We start from the raw sequence: 19304 nt of genomic DNA on the forward strand, positions 1-19304 counted from the left end.
TTGTATACCCTTTGTTGGCAATGACACAGGTCAAACGTTTTCTGTAAGTCTTCACAAGGTTTTCACACACTGTTGCTGGTATTTTGGCCCATTCCTCCATGCAGATCTCCTCTAGAGCAGTGATGTTTTGGGGCTGTCGCTGGGCAACACGGACTTTCAACTCCCTCCAAAGATTTTCTATGGGGTTGAGATCTGGAGACTGGCTAGGCCACTCCAGGACCTTGAAATGCTTCTTACGAAGCCACTCCTTCGTTGCCCGGGCGGTGTGTTTGGGATCATTGTCATGCTGAAAGACCCAGCCACGTTTCATCTTCAATGCCCTTGCTGATGGAAGGAGGTTTTCACTCAAAATCTCATGATACATGGCCCCATTCATTATTTCCTTTACACGGATCAGTCGTCCTGGTCCCTTTGCAGAAAAACAGCCCCAAAGCATGATGTTTCCACCCCCATGCTTCACAGTAGGTATGGTGTTCTTTGGATGCAACTCAGCATTCGTTGTCCTCCAAACAAGACAAGTTGAGTTTTTACCAAAAAGTTATATTTTGGTTTCATCTGACCATATGACATTCTCCCAATCCTCTTCTGGATCATCCAAATGCACTCTAGCAAACTTCAGACGGGCCTGGACATGTACTGGCTTAAGCAGGGGGACACGTCTGGCACTGCAGGATTTGAGTCCCTGGCGGCGTAGTGTGTTACTGATGGTAGGCTTTGTTACTTTGGCCCCAGCTCTCTGCAGGTCATTCACTAGGTCCCCCCGTGTGGTTCTGGGATTTTTGCTCACCGTTCTTGTGATCATTTTGACCCCACGGGGTGAGATCTTGCGTGGAGCCCCAGATCGAGGGAGATTATCAGTGGTCTTGTATGTCTTCCATTTCCTAATAATTGCTCCCACAGTTGATTTCTTCAAACCAAGCTGCTTACCTATTGCAGATTCAGTCTTCCCAGCCTGGTGCAGGTCTACAATTTTGTTTCTGGTGTCCTTTGACAGCTCTTTGGTCTTGGCCATAGTGGAGTTTGGAGTGTGACTGTTTGAGGTTGTGGACAGGTGTCTTTTATACTGATAACAAGTTCAAACAGGTGCCATTAATACATATAACGAGTGGAGGACAGAGGAGCCTCTTAAAGAAGTTGTTACAGGTCTGTGAAAGCCAGAAATCTTGCTTGTTTGTAGGTGACCAGATACTTATTTTCCACCATAATTTGCAAATAAATTCATTAAAAATCCTACAATGTGATTTTCTGGATTTTTTTTCCTCAATTTGTATGTCATAGTTGACGTGTACCTATGATGAAAATTACAGGCCTCTCTCATCTTTTTAAGTGGGAGAACTTGCACAATTGGTGGCTGACTAAATATTTTTTTCCCCCACTGTACATATATATGCACTTCATGGTCTTTAGTCTGTAGATTAGTCTCTTCAGGTGTCCCAGTTCATGCATTTTATTACTCTACAGATGGGGGCATTCCGCTGCCATGTTGAATGGTTTTATCAAGCTGGATAGAGACAGTCACATGTAATATCCTTATGTCAGATGGGTAAGTGGGAGGGAATTGTGTGCTAACTTTGTACCCACTGACTTTGTTGGAGCTAACAATTTTGGGCTTTACAGGGCATCATTGTTTACAGTTGTGGGAATGTTAATGGGGGCCGTGGTAAAGGTTGTCCATTCAGATCTTCATAACAATAATGTTGAACAACACAAAAGAAGCACACAGAAAATTGTTGTAGTGGATTTTTTTTTATACAGTTCAAAATGGCGTGAGATCTATATGGCGTGAGATATATATATACACACATATACAGTGGGGAGAACAAGTATTTGATACACTGCCAATTTTGCAGGTTTTCCTACTTACAAAGCATGTAGAGGTCTGTAATTTTTAGCATAGGTACACTTAGACTGTGAGAGACGGAATCTAAAACAAAAATCCAGAAAATCACAATGTATGATTTTTGAGTAATTAATTAGAATTTTATTGCATGACATAAGTATTTGATACATCCGAAAAGCAGAACTTAATATTTGGTACAGAAACCTTTGTTTGCAATTACAGAGATCATATGTTTCCTGTAGGTCTTGATCAGGTTTGCACACACTGCAGCAGGGATTTTGGCCCACTCCTCCATACAGACCTTCTCCAGATCCTTCAGGTTTCAGTGCTGTCGCTGGGCAATACAGACTTTCAGCTCCCTCCAAAGATTTTCTATTGGGTTCAGGTCTGGAGACTGGCTAGGCCACTCCAGGACCTTGAGATGCGTCTTACGGAGCCACTCCTTAGTTGCCCTGGATGTGTGTTTCGGGTCGTTGTCATGCTGGAAGACCCGGCCTCGACCCATCTACAATGCTCTTACTGAGGGAAGGAGGTTGTTGGCCAAGATATCGCAATACATGGCCCCATCCATCCTCCCCTCAATATGGTGCAGTCGTCTTGTCCCCTTTGCAGAAAAGCATCCATAAAGAATGATGTTTCCACCTCCATGCATCACGGTTGGGATGGTGTTCTTGGGGTTGTACTCATCCTTCTTCTTCCTCCAAACACGGTGAGTGGAGTTTAGACCAAAAAGCTCTATTTTTGTCTCATCAGACCACATGACCTTCTCCCATTCCTCCTCTGGATCATCCAGATGGTCATTGGCAAACTTCAGATGGGCCTGGACATGCGCTGGCTTGAGCAGGGGGACCTTGCGTGCGCTGCAGGATTTTAATCCATGACGGCGTAGTGTGTTACTAATGGTTTTCTTTGAGACTGTGGTCCCAGCTCTCTTCAGGTCATTGACCAGGTCCTGCCGTGTAGTTCTGGGCTGATCCCTCACCTTCCTCATGATCATTGATGCCCCACGAGGTGAGATCTTGCATGGAGCCCCAGACCGAGGATGATTGACCGTCATCTTGAACTTCTTCCATTTTCTAATAATTGCGCCAACAGTTGTTGCCTTCTCACCAAGCTGCTTGCCTATTGTCCTGTAGCCCATCCCAGCCTTGTGCAGGTCTACAATTTTATCCCTGATGTCCTTACACAGCTCTCTGGTCTTTGCCATTGTGGAGAGGTTGGAGTCTGTTTGATTGAGTGTGTGGACAGGTGTCTTTTATACAGGTAACGAGTTCAAACAGGTGCAGTTAATACAGGTAATGAGTGGAGAACAGGAGGGCTTCTTAAAGAAAAAACTAACAGGTCTGTGAGAGCCGAATTCTTACTGGTTGGTATGTGATCAAATACTTATGTCATGCAATAAAATGCAAATTAATTACTTAAAAATCATACAATGTGATTTTCTGGATTTTTGTTTTAGATTCCGTCTCTCACATTTGAAGTGTACCTATGATAAAAATTACAGACCTCTACATGCTTTGTAAGTAGGAAAACCTGCAAAATCGGCAGTGTATCAAATACTTGTTCTCCCCACTGTATATACAGTGAGCTCCAAAAGTATTGGGACAGTGACCATTTTTGTTGTTGTTTTGGCTCGGTTCTACAGCACTTTGGATTTGAAATGATACAATGACTATGAGGTTAAAGTGCAGAATATCAGCTTTAATTTGAGGGTATTCATCCATATCGGGTCAACCGCTTAGAAATTGCAGCACCTTTTGTACATAACAACCCCCACACCCCATTTTAGGGGACCTAAAGTATTGGGACAAATTCACTTATATATGTATTAAAGTAGTCAAAAGTTTTGTATTTGGTCCCATAGCATGCAATGATTACATCAAGTTTGTGACACTACAAACTTCATGGATGCATTTGCTGTTCATTTTGGTTGTTTCAGATTATTTTGTGCCCAATATAAATTAATGGTACGTAATGTAATGTGTCATTTTGGAGTCACTTTTATTGTAAATAAGAATAGAATATGTTTCTAAACACTTCTACTTTAATGTTATCCATAATAATCTCATGTAGACTAGCATACCAGCACAGTTTACCCACACTGTATCTGCCAGCTGTTGGCTAGAGCGCACATGCCAAGACCAGAGTAGGCACATTTGCTATTCAACGCAACAGTTTTTGTGACAAAACTATCGGTAGAGTTGAAAGTGCAAAGGAAACATATTGAACTTTAGATTTCTATTCGGTCCTGAAAACGTAAGCGAAAAAGTACATTTTGTATGCACTATGTCATCATGCACTGATTTTTATCCGCAACAAGTCTGTTGGGTGGGAAAGTGCGCATCTTTTCTTAATGCGGATTTTAGAGTATTGGACGGATATACTGGATCGCCAATTGGATGGAAACCTAGCTACTGTCCCAATACTTCTGGAGCTCACTATATATCTTTTTACATTTTTTAAATAATTATTTCTTTAACAATCATCTTTGTTTTCAAAGAATACATTAGTAAACGCAAACAACATAAATCAAGCAATAAAGGTTGGACATACTTTTCTTTTCACAAGATCTCACAACTACATCCATTTTTCATCCAATGTTACTATGCTGAGGAACACAAAAATGGGAAGATTTTATTTAGTACATATACTATATATTGTATCTTGCAGATATGGTCAATTCCCCTCTTATTAACAACTGTTTTATTTGTAAATGCATATGCTCTCAATCAAGCTTGGGAAATCTGGTGCTTTTATAATGTTGACAGAATTTGTATATCTAACAAAATAGATTTTCAGTTTCATAAAAGCCTACATCAGTAAAAAATGTACCTGGTGCTAGAATTCCTGTTGAGACAGGGCCAGCAGTTTTTTGTGACCTGATCTGGAAAAACTCAGGGCCCTTAAGTTTTCCTGGTTAGGTCATGTGATCAAGAAAAAACTCTAGTCCTGCTGCACAGAACCGAGAAATGACAGCATAAATCTCCCACACACTAATACTTCCACATCTATTCAGCTATAGTTTCAACAGTCTCAGTCACAGTCTCCATCGTCATAACTTCCAACCTAGTCTGACTCCGAACTCTTGTCGTAGCCGGTCCCTCTTGCTCATTCAGGTTGCTCTCTGCCTCTGTGAACTCCATCTCGTCCATGTCCTCCCCGGTGTACCAGTGCAGGAAGGCCTTGTGCCTAAACATGAGCGAGAACTGGTCTCCAACGTGTCGGAAGATCTCCTGTATGGCTGTGTTGTTGCCAATGAAGGTGGAAGCCATTACGAGGCTGAGCGGGAACTGTACTTCCGCAGAGGTAGGGGGGCCAGCAGGCCAGAGGTGGATCAACGCAATGCCCTCGTTTGGGTGTAGGGACTGATCAGAGCCTGAAGGTACGGAGGTGCCGTTCCCCTCACAGCTCCGTAGGCAAGCACCATGGTCTTGTAGCAGAAGCGAGCTTCAACTGGAACCAGTGGAGTGTGTGTGGAGGAGCGGGGTGACGTGAGACAACCTGGGAAGGTTGAACACCAGACGGGCTGCGGCATTCTGGATGAGTTGTAGGGGTTTAATGGCAGAGGCAGGGAGCCCAGCCAACAGCGAGTTGCAGTAATCCAGACGGGAGATGACAAGTGCCTGGATTAGGACCTGTGCCGCTTCCTGTGTAAGGCAGGGTCGTACTCTCCGAATGTTGTAGAGCATGAACCTACAGGATCGGGTCACCGCCTTGATGTTAGCGGAGAACGACAGGGTGTTGTCCAGGGTCACGCCAAGGCTCTTCGCACTCTGGGAGGAGGACACAACGGAGTTGTCAACCGTGATGGCGAGATCATGGAACGGGCAGTCCTTCCCCGGGAGGAAGAGCAGCTCCGTCTTGCCGAGGTTCAGCTTGAGGTGGTGATCCGTCATCCACACTGATATGTCTGCCAGACATGCAGAGATGCGATTCGCCACCTGGTTATCAGAAGGGGGAAAGGAGAAGATTAGTTGTGTGTCGTCTGCGTAGCAATGATAGGAGAGGCCATGTGAGGATATGACAGAGCCAAGTGACTTGGTGTATAGCGAGAATAGGAGAGGGCCTAGAACTGAGCCCTGGGGGACACCAGTGGTGAGAGCACGTGGTGCGGAGACAGCTTCTCGCCACGCCACTTGGTAGGAACGACCTGTCAGGTAGGACGCAATCCAAGAGTGAGCCGCGCCGGAGATGCCCAACTCGGAGAGGGTGGAGAGGAGGATCTGATGGTTCACAGTATCAAAGGCAGCAGACAGGTCTAGAAGAATAAGAGCAGAGGAGAGAGAGTTAGCTTTAGCAGTGCAGAGAGCCTCCGTGACACAGAGAAGAGCAGTCTCAGTTGAATGACCAGTCTTGAAACCTGACTGGTTTGGATCAAGAAGGTCATTCTGAGAGCGATAGCAAGAGAGTTGGCTAAAGACGGCACGCTCAAGAGTTTTGGAGAGAAAAGAAAGAAGGGATACTGGTCTGTAGTTGTTGACATCGGAGGGATCGAGTGTAGGTTTTTTGAGAAGGGGTGCAACTCTTGCTCTCTTGAAGACGGAAGGGACATAGCCAGCGGTCAAGGATGAGTTGATGAGCGGGGTGAGGTAAGGGAGAAGGTCTCCGGAAATGGTCTGGAGAAGAGTGGAGGGGATAGGGTCAAGTGGGCAGGTTGTTGGGCGGCCGGCCGTCACAAGTCGCAAGATTTCATCTGGAGAGAGAGGGGAGAAAGAAGTCAAAGCATAGGGTAGGACAGTGTGAGCAGGACCAGCAGTGTCATTTGACTTAACAAATGAGGATTGGATGTCGTCAACCTTCTTTTCAAAATGGTTGGCGAAGTCCTCTACAGAGAGGGAGGAGGGGGGAGGAGGATTCAGCAGGGAGGAGAAGGTGGCAAAGAGCTTCCTAGGGTTAGAGGCAGATGCTTGGAATTTAGAGTGGTAGAAAGTGGCTTTAGCAGCAGAAACAGAGGAAGAAAATGTAGAGAGGAGGGATGAAAATATGCCAGGTCCGCAGGGAGTCTAGTTTTCTTCCATTTCCGCTCGGCTGCCCGGAGCCCTGTTCTGTGAGCTCACAATGAGTCGTCAAGCCACGGAGCAGGAGGGGAGGACCGAGCCGGCTGGGAGGATAGGGGACATAGAGAGTCAAATGATGCAGAAAGAGAGGAGAGGAGAGGAGGGTTGAGGAGGCAGAATCAGGAGATTGGAGGGAGAAGGAATGAGCTTATTCAGCCAGTTAGTTAGCTAGAATAGTTAGCAGACTAGCTAGCCATTGCTTTCTGTCAACGAAAAAAACCCTCCTCCCACGCCACGAACACACAGAGAGAGCCAAGCTAACGTTAACTAGTCACCCATGTCCCGAATTCCCTTGAATGACTCTGGTTACCAGTATGTAAAAACAAAACACAAATGTAGGTTATAACTTACCCCTAGCAGCTACTGTTAGCTAGCCAAGTGCAAAGCTAGCCACTGAATCGACTCAGCCAGTTCGCGTCTTCGCTAGGTCGTTCCAGCTATTGTTTAGTTAGCTATCCAGGTAGCAACAAGCTAGCTACATTTCGAGCACAGTAGCTACTAACTACCTAACGTTAACGCTTCAGACAATGAGGTTTGAAAAACAGCTGAATGGTAGGCAGCTAGCTGGTGTAATTACAGGTACTCTCAAGCGTGAAACAACTATCCACAGTTGCTAATAGTTACCAGTAGCTACCCACTAGCTAATCCAGGTAGTGGGTTAGCTAGCCTCGTGCTTCACCGGGCTCAGCCGAATACAATACTTACCTACAATAATTACATACAATAACCTACGATAACTACAATAACCCACGATAACTACCTACAATACCTAACTACAATCTAAATACATGGTTTAAGCTTTACTCGACACCCTCGACACCATATAAGCCATATAAGCCAAGCTTACCTCCTGCCAGAGAGAGAGAGACATCTGCTCTTCCACTTCCTTGGTGGACATCTTGCCTTGGAACTTCCCAGCCACGGTCAGCTAGAGGCCTCTACGGGGATCACAGGCGGTCATCATATTACGGGCATCAAATATCTGCTAGGTGAGCTCGGGCACAGAGAGGGTGCTCTACTTCTGGCTGCCGCGCGCCGTCAGGGGTGCAAAGCCCAACATGAAGAAGTGGAGGCAGGGGAAGGGCACCATGATGACAGTCAGTTTGCAGAGATCTGCATTGAGCTGGCCAGGGAACCTTAGGGAGGTCGTGACCCTGCTCACCAGGTGGTTCAGGTCATGGTAGGTCAGGGTTTTGAGCTTTAACGTACGGAAGCAGATGTCGTAGAGAGCCTCGTTGTCGATACAAAAGGTCTCATCCGTGTTCTCTAGGAGTTGGTGGATTGACAGGGTGGTGTTAGAGCTCCACCACTGTGTCTGAGACCTTGGGCGAGGGCATGATTCTGAAGCTGGTCATGATGCGGTCGGAACACTCCTTGCGGATCTTGTTTATGATGAGAGTGCCCATGCCGGAGTTCGTCCCACCACCTAGGGAGTGGATGAACTGGAAGCCTTGCAAACAGTCAGTCTTCGCTCTCTTGATGCACCCTGCCTATCACAGTGTCCACCAGCTCTGCTCCCTCTTTGTAGTGGCCCTTGGCCCAGTTGTTCCCAGCTCCAGAATGTCCTATTCCACGGGAACACAGAACAAGAGAATTGTGTGCGATCATCAGACATATATACACTGAGTGTACAAAACATTAAGGACACCTTCCTAATATTGAGTTGCACCCCCCCTTTTGCCCTCAAAACAGCCTCAATTCGTCGGGGCATGGACTCTACAAGGTGTCAAAAGCGTTCCACAGGGATGCTGGCCCATGTGGACTCCAAAACTTCCCACAGTTGTGTCAAGTTGGCTGGATGTCCTTTGGGTGGTGGACCATTGTTGATATACATGGGAAACTGTTGAGCATGAAAAACCCTGCAGTGTTGCAGTTCTTGACATAAACCGGTGTGCCTGGCTATTACTAACATATCCCGTTCAAAGGCACTTAAATCTGACGGCGCGCGGCAGACAGAAGTACAGCACCCTCTCCGTGCCCGAGCTCACCTAGATAATACGTTCACAATTAACTGAAGAACTCTTTATTTTCAACTATCTCAATTTCTCTAATTTGCCTCGTTGAAGTAGACACTGAGTCTCTCCAATTGAAGAGGATCATCCCCCTCATACATTCCTGTAGCACTGATTCCATGTACCTCGCTGATCACCTCACAAAACTGTAAAGACATATGTACAGTGCCTTCAGAAAATATTCATACCCCTTGACTTATTCCACATGTTGTGTTACAGCCTGAATTCGAAATGGATTAAATGTAACACATTTATTGAAAATAAAATCCAGAAATATCTAATTTACAGAAGTATTCACACCCCTGAGTCAATAAATTGTAGAAGCACCTTTGGCGGCGATTACAGCTTTGAGTCGTCTTGGGTATGTCTGTATCAGCTTTGCACATATGGATTTGTGGATTTTCTCCCATTCATCCTTGCAGATTTTCTCAAGCTCTGTTAAGTTAGATGGGGAGCGGCAGTGAACAGCAATCTTCAAGTCTTTCCGTGGAATTCAAGTCTGGGCTTTGGCTGGGCCACTCAAGGACTTTCACGTTCTTGTTCTGAAGCCATTCCTGCGTTGCTTTGGCTGTAAGCTTGGGGTCATTGTCCTGTTGGAACGTAAATCTTCGCTCCCAGTCTAAGGTCATTTGCACTCTGAAGCAGGTTCTCATCAAGGATTTGCCTGTATTTGGCTTCATTCATTGTTCCCTCTATCCTTACCAGTCTCCCAGTCCCTGCAGCTGAAAAGCATCCCCATTTCATGATGCTGTTGCCACCATGCTTCACGGTAGGGATGGTGTTAGACAGGTGATGAGCTGTGCCTGGTTTTCTCCAGACATAGCGCTTGGCATTCAGGCCAAAGAGTTACATTTGTGTCTCATCAGACCAGAAAATCTTTTGCCTTTACGATCTGTCTTTCACATGCATTTTTGCAAACTCCAGGCGTGCTGTCATGTGCCTTTTTCTCAGGAGTGGCTTCCGTCTGGCCACTCCCATAAAGCCCTGATTGGTGAAGTGCTGTAGAGGGTGGACTCTGGGGTAGGTGACTGGATGGTGAGCACCCGGTTTGAATCACGACGTACAAGATAACTGTGGAATTTGACTTTGGACACAAATGTTTTTTTTTTGTGTTCGATCATAGCATTCCGTTTTGGAAGTGAACGCAGTGGCGCGTTTGGTTGGCGGATCTGCACAGCTGTACTGAGACTGAGGTAGGCATGGCAGGTAGCTCAGATGGGAGTAAGTCTGAGATGGATGAAGGTAGTAGGATCAGTGATGAGTCTACCTACATGACAGTACAGAAAAAAATTGGAAAAGGTTCAGAAAAGGGGATGAGGGTGGATTTTCCACAGCAAACAGGCAGGGAGATGAGGTACAGGAGAATAAAGTAGTGGTGGTTTGCTCTGAGCCAACCAGTAAAATGTTACATCCGATAACGGATTAAGTGTCAGCGCATGGAACATGTAGCTAGCGTCTGTAAGGGGAAGAGACGTTGTGCGAAGTGTGGGGGACCACATGAATATGGCAAGTGTGTGGTGGGGGGGGGGGGGGTAGAAGGATTACTTTATACTATTCCAGGTATTCCTTAAAGAGGTAGGGTTTCAAGTGTCTCCGGAAGGTGGTCAGTGTCTCCGCTCTCCTGGTGTCGTGGGGGAGCTTGTTCCACCATTGGGGTGCCAGAGCAGCGAATAGCTTTGACTGGGCTGAGCGGGAACTGTGCTTCCGTAGAGGTAGGGGAGGTAGCAGGCCAGAGGTGGATGAACGTGGTGCCCTCATTTGGGTGTAGGGTTTGATAAGGTTGAAGGTAAGGAGGTGCCGTTCCCCTCACAGCTCCGTAGGCAAGCACCATGGTCTTGTAGTAGATGCGAGCCTCAACTGGAAGCCAGTGGAGTGTGCGGAGAAGCGGGGTGACATGAGAGAACTTGGGAAGGTTGAACACCAGACGTGCTGCAGCGTTCTGGATAAGTTGTAGGGGTTTAATGGCACAGGCAGGGAGCCCAGCCAACAGCGAGTTGCAGTAATCCAGACGGGAGATGACAAGTGCCTGGATTAGGACCTGTGCCGCTTTCTGTGTAGCACAAACTGGGGTTTACACGAAATGTGACCATCAGTGTGCGGTCACAAAATAATCGTTGGTGGTGAACAGGGTGGACTTCTTGGCATTCATGTGTAGTGTGTTGAATATTAGTGATCAGGTTAAGAAAAAGTCTGCACACATAGAAGTGGTGGTACGCGCGGCCAAAGATTTCCTGGGAATTACAGAAGCAACTGGAGTAATGATGCATGAGATGTTGAATCAGCCAAGAGGTGGTTGGAACAACCTATTTACTATGGTTTTTGCAGTCCTTCAATGGAACGCTAGAAGCTTAATAGCTAACGGGCAGGAGTTTAAGAAGTATGTATATGATATGGCGGTAGTACCAGATGTACTGTGTGTCCAAGAAACATGGCTCAAACCTCAACTGGAGATTGTGATTCTGGGATTCAGTTTGGTACGATGTGATAGAGTCAGGTGGGGGTTTTGTTACGTTCGTTATATAATTATATAATTATAATTAGTCATTTAGCAGACGCTCTTATCCAGAGCGACTTACAGGAGCAATTAGGGTTAAGTGCCTTGCTCAAGGGCACATCGACAGATTTTTCACCTAGTCGGCTCGGGGATTAGAACCAGCGACCTTTCGGTTACTGGCACAACGCTCTTAACCACTAAGCTACCTGCCGCCCCGTTATAGAGGGGATGGCGTACAGAGTATTGGAGATACAGGAATTGGAATGTGTGGGGATAGAAATATGTAGGAATAGAGGTAACATTGTAATAGTTAATTTCTATAACCCCTGCAAACCTCTCATGTTAGCACTGTTAGAAGGGATTGATAGGACGTGGTGTGGTGATTTTAATACCCATAATTAAAAAGTATGCATAAAGATAACAATGGGAGTATAGTTGAAGAATTGATGGATAACAGGGGATTAGTATGTGTTAATGATGGGAGGGGGACGATAATTCATGTGGTGACGGCTACAGTCATGCTTGGACTTGACATTGGTATCTGCGGCGGTGGCAGGGAGGTGTGAATGGGAAGTGATGAGAGAAACCACGGTAGGGAGTGATCATTTACTGGTTCGATGTAAGTTCAATGAGGATGTGTGGATGCAGAGTAGAGGCAATAACATGACGTGATGTTTTGAGAAAGCTAACTGGAAGATGTTCAAGTACCTGTGCGAGTGGGCGGGACAAAAGTTATCAATTGAGGGGTCTGTGGATGAGTGCGCTGAGGCAGTAACGTCTGTAATTAGATCAGCTGCAGATGTGACTGTTCCAGTGTGTTCCGGGGGGAGGAAGATGGCGGGTGGTGCAATGGTGGACAGATGAGTGCTCAAAGATTGTGCAGGAAAAGGATATAGCTTTAAGGGTACTTAAGAATGGCTTGACAGAAAGGAATCTCATGGAGTATCAAAGGAAGAGAGCGATGGCGAGAAGAACAATTTTAAATAGTGAAAAGGGAGGCATGGCAGGAATTAGGGGAGTCAGGAGAAGCTATGGATGCAGAGTTTTCTATGTATGAGATGACAAGGGCGTTGGAAGGATGCTGGCGGACTGCTCCTGGAGAAGATGGTGTGTTATATGATGTTTAAGCATGCACCGAACAGGTTGTTGGAAGCAGTGTTAGGGTTGTATAATAAGGTGTGGAGGACTGGGGTGATACCTGCTGGTTGGAAACGTTGGTGGTGTTGCTGTTTTGTAAAACCAGGTAACAGTCCCGCTAGGGCGGGCAGTTATAGGCCTATCGCGTTGACATCCAATAAAGATGATAGTGAGTAGGATGATGTATTTCTTGGAAGTTAGGGGTTTGTTGAGCGTAGCACAGAGTGGGTTCAGGGAGAGGGAGGTCTGCCATGGATGCCCTGGTGACAGTTAGTACAGAGATAGCCAATGCCCTGACTATAAAAGAGGTGATGAGTGTTGTGTATCTTGACATTGAGAAAGCTTACGATACCATGTGGAGGGAAGGGTTGTTGATCAAGTTGAGTGCATTGGGCATTGGGGGACGTCTGTATAACTGGATCATGGACTTCCTGCTCGATCGGGTCATGAGGGTGGGGTCAGAATTGTCAATGTGGTTTGAAGTGGACAATTGTACTCCTCAGGGAAGTGTGGTTAGTCCGGTGTTGTTCACCCTGATGATAGATTACATATTTAAGAAGGTGGGGCAGGGAGTGGGTGTGGCCTTGTATGCTGATGATGGGACTGTATGGAAGAGAGGTGGGAATGTGAAATATGTGATGAGGAAGATGCAAGAAGCTGTGGGAGTTGTGGAAGATTGGTCTCTAACATGGGGGTTTAGGATGTCTGTGGCAAAGTCCTGTTTTATGGTGTTTTCTAGGAGGAATGTTAAAGATTTTAGGCTGCAAATATATACGGTCATGATATAGGTAGGGTGTCTGAGTTTAAGTATTTAGGTATGTGGTTTGATGAGAGGCTTATGTGGAGAGACATGTTGAGTATATTGAAATTAAGTGTAAGAAGGTGCTGAACCTCATGAGGGCAGTGGCAGGATATGATTGGGGGTCGGATAGACAAACACTGTTGCGAATGTCAGGCATTGATCAGGTCATCTTTGGATTATGGGTGCTTTGTATATGGATCGGCAGCCAGAACGGTACTACAGCGCCTGGATAGGATACAGTCAAGGGCCCTGAGATTGTGTGTGGGTGCCTTCAGGACCACACCTGTTGAGGCATTGCAGGTGGATATGGGGAGCTGCCACTGAGGATAAGGCGGTCCCGTGTGTGTCAGTTGGTAGACCACGGCACTTGCAATGCCAGGGTTGTGGGTTTGATTCCGACGGGAGGACCAGTAAATGAAAATGTATGCACTCACTACTGTAAGTCGCTCTGGACATGAGTGTCTGCTAAATGACTCAACTGTAAATAAAACAAAAAAAACTTGCATTAGCGTCATGGCAACTGGGGAATGTTGGGAGCAGAGGGCGTACGGGTGGACAATTGGGCACAAAGTGGTAGAATATGAACTGAGAGATAGGGCCGGATAGGGGAGACTTGTTTGTGGAGATGATGGTGCTGTTAATGGGATTGGAGAGGATGGGAGTGGTGGTAAGCTTTTGTTGGGTTCCCGTGTGGGTGTGGAGGGTAATGTGAAGGCTGATGTTGTGGCTAAGAGTGCAGTGAGGAGAGGGGGCCCGTTGGGCGGTAGGAAGTCAAGTCCTTGATCTGGGCAAAAGGGCTCGGGATGCTAGTAGTAAGGGGAGGCAATTTTATCACGTGCACTGATAAGAGGTGGGGAGTATGGGATGTAGGAGAGAGGAAGTTGTGTGGAGTAGACTACGGCTTGGGCACATAGGTTTGAATGCCACGTTGTGGATGATAAGAAGACATGAAACAGGTCTGTGTGATGAGTGTTCAGTGGAGGAAACCGTGGAGCATGTGTTGATATTTTGTGAACTGTATGACGTAGATGGGGAGAGACTGTGTGAAAGGGGTAGAGAGGCTGGACGGAGTTGGGTTTTGGGTGGTGTAGTGGGGGGAGGGAAGTTGTGTCTAGGGCTCTATTTCACTTTCTTAGAGGAACAGGACTATTGAAGATAATTTAATGTAGGTAGGCCATGACTGGCCTCACACTCCAGTACAGTAGGCTGCGGTGTATGCACCTTAAAAGTTGGATGCGATCCGCCAACCCAATCGCAAAGAAGAAGTGCTGGAGACTGTTGTCCTTCTGGCAGGTTCTCCCATCTCAGCCAATGAACTCTGTAGTTCTGTCAGAGTGGTCATTGGGTTCTTGGTCACCTCCCTGACCAAGGTCCTTCTTGCCCGGTTGCTCAGTTTGGTCGGACGGCCAGCTCTAGGCAGAGTTCTTTTCAATTCCCCAATGATGGAGACCACTGTGCTCTTGTAAACTTTCAACACTCTAGAAATTGTTTTATACCCTTCCCCAGATATATGCCTCATCACAATTCTATCTCAGAGATTTACAGACAGTTCCTTGGACTTCAAGGCATAGTTTCTGCTCTGATATGCAATGTCAACTGTGGGACCTTACATAGACAGGTGTGTTTCTTTCTAAATCATGTCCAAACAATTGAATTGGCCCCAGGTGGACTCCAATCAAGTTCTAGCGACATTTCATGGATGATGAATGGAAATTGGATGCACCTGAGCTCAATTTGGATGTAAATTAGATATTTCTGTATTTCATTTTCAATAAATTTGCAAACATTTCTAAAAACATGTTTTCACTTTGTCATTATGGGGTATTGTGTGTAGATGGGTGAGATTATTTTTTAATCCATTTTGAATTCGTGCTGTAACAACACACCGTGGAATAAGTCGAGGGGTGTGAATACTTTATGAAGGCACTGTACATAGCAGAGTTGGGAGCCATTCATTTGAATTCCAGTCAGTTCAGAAAGTAAACAAATTCTAATTTTAAATTCATTTTTTCCTTATTTAAAAGCATTGAGAATTGGAATGGGAATTTCAGTGTACTTCCTAAATGTACTAATTTAAATGGAATTGATCCCAAAGCTGATACAAAGTGAAGACATGATGGGTACATAGTAAAGCTATTTCAGTGTTGCATCAATGGTTTTACAATTCAGCATAATATGATGGACCTTAAGTGTTTCCTTGTCGGGGTCACTAGGTCAGGAAAATCTCAGGGCCCTGATGATGCCCCAAAACCTGCCCCAGAGCCATACACATTGCTCCGCTCACCCTAATATGCACATGCACTGCTCATATTATGCATGTCCGAGCAGCCTACAGTGGTGAACTGTAGCTGAATCTAACACATCATATGGTTGCTCTTACTATGCTTGTTCTCAGCAGCAGCTATGATAAAACTGCCCCACATTCTGCTACTTCCTCCTTATCTCTGAGCAGAGTCCCCCTTGGGGAACACCCTGTCACTCACACTCAACAAGCATCAATGGCAACGTGCCAGCACCCAATAACTCATTCAATATACACTATAAAATTAAATTAAATGATATTAGGCTGAAGAAAATGGCAATCGGTTTACTTTAATAGGTAAGTTGTGCTTTGCTAATAGTATATGAATGGCATCAACATTATCATCAAGTAACATACCCTACTGCACCTGTTTATAAGTCTCATTGCATGTAAATAAAATAAAACTTTACCATTGTTCAATCTTTGCCACTGTCCAAATGTGTTATGAGAGTCATTGAAAGTATGTACTGTATTTGCAGTGGAAGCAAGATAAGCATTGAACTAAAGCATGTACAATTTCCCCAAAAAATATTTATCGACCCATTTTAATATAAAACAGTTAATTTACCTTAGAGCCGGTCTGATTTCCACACTGTACAATTTGTAGATGTACAATTTCACGCATAATGAGCGAGCTACAGACTGCTAAAAAACAAGGGCCTCTGACATGACATGGCACGACCGCCTCACCAGGGTTCTATACCCCAGTACGGAGGGCATCTGATGTCACTGCTGCCAGGGTGACACCCAACCACCAGGTCACAGCATGTACCCTGTGATCCCTTTTTGACTTTAATTTGCATTGAACAAAGTATGAATGAATATGGATGTGCTGAACAAGTATGATGTTTAAAGAGGCTATATAGAACCTTTGCCTTTGGGGACGCTCTCAAGCCTAAGGGGTCCCCTAAATGGATAAAACTAGTTTTGCATGGTCTCTTTAATATATTGTAATCATGTCTTACTTCATGAAAGTTTTGAACCTCTTTCAGATAAGTTATTGTTTGGATGTTGATTGTGCACTGCTCCTTTCCAAAAGGTGTGGAGTGTTCCTGAATGTTCCAATCTCAGTCCTGAATTAAACCTGCTTGGAAATCAGAGACAAGGTCTGAATATTGCTGTCCATCAATGATTTCCAACCAAATTTACTGAGCATGAGCGATTTTGACAAAAACAATGGAAATATGTTGACCTAAGAGTGAAATGGCTAGCTAGTAGCATCATCACTTGCTCTGAGACCTTGAAGTAGTTGTTTCCCTAGATCTGCAAGGGCTGCGGCTTTTGTGGAGCGATAGGTAATGATGCTTCGATGGTGACTGTTATCGATGTGTTCAGAGGGTCCCTGGTTCCGGGCAAGGAGAGAGACAGAAGCAATAATGTTACACAAAGTTGGTAGAATCTTATTCAAAATGATTCACAGCTGTAATTGCTGCCAAAGGTGCTTCAAAATGTATTAACTCTGGGGTGTGAGAACATGCAATCAAGGCATTTTCGTTTTTTATTAATTTGAAAAATAACTTTTTCTTTCACATAACAAATGTGGAGTAAGTTGTGTAGATTGTTAGGGGGAGATAGTGCAAAGGGTGTGTAGACATTCACTAGCGTCTGTATTTACCAATGATATGTATAAACCCTGGATGGCTGACAGGGGGCGCTGTGTTGAAGCCACCGCGCAGCCATCTTGGCACTCCTCCTCGATTGTAAAAAATATTTCGGAAGCTAGAGAAATGCATTTATTAATTTCTGCATTTGTTTTTAACACGTTTATTCTATTACAGACACCTTAATGCATACTTTTAAATAATGTAAAAACATTTTCCTTGAAGTATTTTTTTTTGAGAGTACTAATGATACTGTCCCCACTACAACAACAAAATACTTAAATACATGTACTTTTGTCCTTGAAACATTTAATTGAAATATTGTAGAATTCTATTCATTCCTATGGAGGACTGCTCCTACTAGGGAGTGCCAATATGGCCGACAGGTGGCTTCAAAGTCTCTCAATGGCCAATACTGTACATACTGTAGCATCAGCAATCCAGGGTTTATATATACATCATTGGTATATCCACCCCAACCACAGTTGAGTGATCAAGGAGGAAGTCAAATAAGGATGTGTGAGGCTGCATGTCTCTTTCTCTCTGGTGTGTCCCTGATAATATCCACATCCATTGACATATACCCACATCAGCTCTATATAGCTTGTATCTCTAACACTCAGACAGGATAGACAGATCGTAGCTGATCTGTAGGGCCTTGGCTTACTACAGCAGCTACATGTCATCTGTCTATATACAGTGGGGAAAAAAAGTATTTAGTCAGCCACCAATTGTGCAAGTTCTCCCACTTAAAAAGATGAGAGAGGCCTGTAATTTTCATCATAGGTACACGTCAACTATGACAGACAAATTGAGCATTTTTTTTCCAGAAAATCACATTGTAGGATTTTTAATGAATTTATTTGCAAATTATGGTGGAAAATAAGTATTTGGTCACCTACAAACAAGCAAGATTTCTGGCTCTCACAGACCTGTAACTTCTTCTTTAAGAGGCTCCTCTGTCCTCCACTCGTTACCTGTATTAATGGCACCTGTTTGAACTTGTTATCAGTATAAAAGACACCTGTCCACAACCTCAAACAGTCACACTCCAAACTCCACTATGGCCAAGACCAAAGAGCTGTCAAAGGACACCAGAAACAAAATTGTAGACCTGCACCAGGCTGGGAAGACTGAATCTGCAATAGGTAAGCAGCTTGGTTTGAAGAAATCAACTGTGGGAGCAATTATTAGGAAATGGAAGACATACAAGACCACTGATAATCTCCCTCGATCTGGGGCTCCACGCAAGATCTCACCCTGTGGGGTCAAAATGATCACAAGAACGGTGAGCAAAAATCCCAGAACCACACGGCGGGACCTAGTGAATGACCTGCAGAGAGCTGGGACCAAAGTAACAAAGCCTACCATCAGTAACACACTACGCCGCCAGGGACTCAAATCCTGCAGTGCCAGACGTGTCCCCCTGCTTAAGCCAGTACATGTCCAGGCCCGTCTGAAGTTTGCTAGAGTGCATTTGGATGATCCAGAAGAGGATTGGGAGAATGTCAGATGAAACCAAAATAGAACCTTTTGGTAAAAACTCAACTCGTCGTGTTTGGAGGACGAAGAATGCTGAGTTGCATCCAAAGAACACCATACCTACTGTGAAGCATGGGGGTGGAAACATCATGCTTTGGGGCTGTTTTTCTGCAAAGGGACCAGGACGACTGATCCGTGTAAAGAAAAGAATGAATGGGGCCATGTATCGTGAGATTTTGAGTGAAAACCTCCTTCCATCAGCAAGGGCATTGAAGATGAAATGTGGCTGGGTCTTTCAGCATGACAATGATCCCAAACACACCGCCCGGGCAACGAAGGAGTGGCTTCGTAAGAAGCATTTCAAGGTCCTGGAGTGGCCTAGCCAGTCTCCAGATCTCAACCCCATAGAAAATCTTTGGAGGGAGTTGAAAGTCCGTGTTGCCCAGCGACAGCCCCAAAACATCACTGCTCTAGAGGAGATCTGCATGGAGGAATGGGCCAAAATACCAGCAACAGTGTGTGAAAACCTTGTGAAGACTTACAGAAAACGTTTGACCTGTGTCATTGCCAACAAAGG

General features: G+C 45.1%; 1 pseudogene; it reads right to left on the reverse strand.

Annotated features, from left to right (window-relative positions):
- Positions 1-4668: 4668 nt before the first annotated feature.
- LOC121578700 lies at positions 4669-16269 on the reverse strand (annotated as a pseudogene).
- Positions 16270-19304: the final 3035 nt, after the last annotated feature.

This window comes from Coregonus clupeaformis, chromosome 12 (assembly GCF_020615455.1).
Source record: "Coregonus clupeaformis isolate EN_2021a chromosome 12, ASM2061545v1, whole genome shotgun sequence".
Taxonomy (NCBI): Eukaryota; Metazoa; Chordata; class Actinopteri; order Salmoniformes; family Salmonidae; genus Coregonus; species Coregonus clupeaformis.